At 31.0% G+C, this 1,585-nt stretch overlaps 1 non-coding gene across 1 annotated transcript; it reads left to right on the top strand.

The window, feature by feature from the left end:
- Positions 1 to 1,265: 1,265 nt before the first annotated feature.
- LOC128281923 (small nucleolar RNA R71) lies at positions 1,266 to 1,371 on the top strand. Its single transcript, XR_008272207.1, has one exon. It is a non-coding gene; the product is annotated as a small nucleolar RNA R71 (small nucleolar RNA).
- Positions 1,372 to 1,585: the final 214 nt, after the last annotated feature.

Raw genomic sequence — 1,585 nt, 5'->3', positions numbered from 1 at the left:
CGGTTTATCTGAAAAGGCATTTAATGCCTTATTGGTGTGTTATGGAGGATTTATAATATTTTGGGTGTGTTTGGGCTGGATATTCTGGTGTGTTTGGGTGGAATCCGTGTATCTTCTAGAGTCCGAGCCTTGTTAATAGGGTAAATAATTGAAATGAAATTTTGAAAATGAGATTAATTATTTTGACACTATTGAAAAGTATGAGAAAGAATGTATGAGTTAAATTATGAATTGAGTTAGTATGTGAAAAATATGAATTTAAGAGTTATGAAGTAATATAATTATATATAATTAGTTTAAATGATTATAAAGTTTATGGTTGGTGTTTGTAATTTATTAATGTTAAATAGTTTTGATTTATAGTAAGACCATTGAGTATGAAATACTCATTGTACAGTTGTTTCCGTGCGTAGGTCATTAGAGTTTCGGATCCGGTCCAGCATCCAAATCAAACCCGCCTGAATCCAACAAGAAAATATTGGTGATGTATTTCTTCCTTTTCTTAAGTGGCATGTACTAGGTAGTTGAATATGAATTATGTATATACATTTAGGTTAAATGATTTTGGTTGTATATAAATGATTATAATATTTTGGATTATGAATATGATATAAAGTTATGAAATGGTAAATTTGGTATTAAATAATTGAAATGAAATACAAGTTATTAATTATACATATATACAAATATGTTATATTGTTTAAACTAAGGTATTAAATTATTATTTTGATAAAAATTGGATGTATTTAGTATACCTAATCATTGGTTAGAGTATTGATATTGGATTGTTTTGGGTTTGAATTTTGCAGGGGTTTTATGTAAAAATAAGCAAAAATGCTATCGAAATTTTTATAAAATTACAAAAAATTTCCGGAGAATTCGAACAAGTTCCGTTTCACTTTTAATTTACGTTTTGGCTTAGAGCGTCTATTATTGGGACTTAACTATTACATTATACTATGAATGCTATTTTATTTGTGAATTATTTTATAAGTTGTCTGATATGTCTGGTAATGTCTCATAACCCTATTCCGGCGACGGTTTGGGGTTAAGGGGTGTTACACTAACTATTGATACTTGTCATCCTCTTGGATAACTTTCACCGTTGCAAGTTTCGGGCGATATGTGAATCTTTCAATGGGCCAATGATTGGAGTTTAATGTCATGTTTTCAATTATTTCATACGCATCCTCATACGTTCTATTTTTGAGGGCTCCTACTGTTGCTCTGTCTAGTCCTGATCTTGCATTTGCATCCATTCAGGGAATTTATGGTGTGGGCAGTTTTGAATAAACTTTTTGAAGTGCTCCCATGACTCATTAAAACTTTCCTCTTCCATCTATCTAAAGATAACAATCTCTCTTCTTAGTTGAACTGCTTTATTAATAGGGAAGAACTTTTGCAAGAACTTTCTAGCAAGCTCATCCCGTGTCATGATAGACCTTGGTGCCTACGAATCTAACCAAGAAAAGATGTTATCAATAAAATAAAAGGGGAAATCAAAGATGAATAGCGTCGTCAGTGACCCTGTTATTGTAACATCCCAATTTTAGCTAAATCAGAACAGTGGTTTTGAAACCAAAAA

This window comes from Gossypium arboreum, chromosome 1, assembly GCF_025698485.1.
Source record: "Gossypium arboreum isolate Shixiya-1 chromosome 1, ASM2569848v2, whole genome shotgun sequence".
In the NCBI taxonomy this organism is placed as follows: Eukaryota; Viridiplantae; Streptophyta; class Magnoliopsida; order Malvales; family Malvaceae; genus Gossypium; species Gossypium arboreum.
Note: the sequence above shows the minus strand (reverse complement) of the source record. Positions and strands in the feature narration are given on the sequence as shown.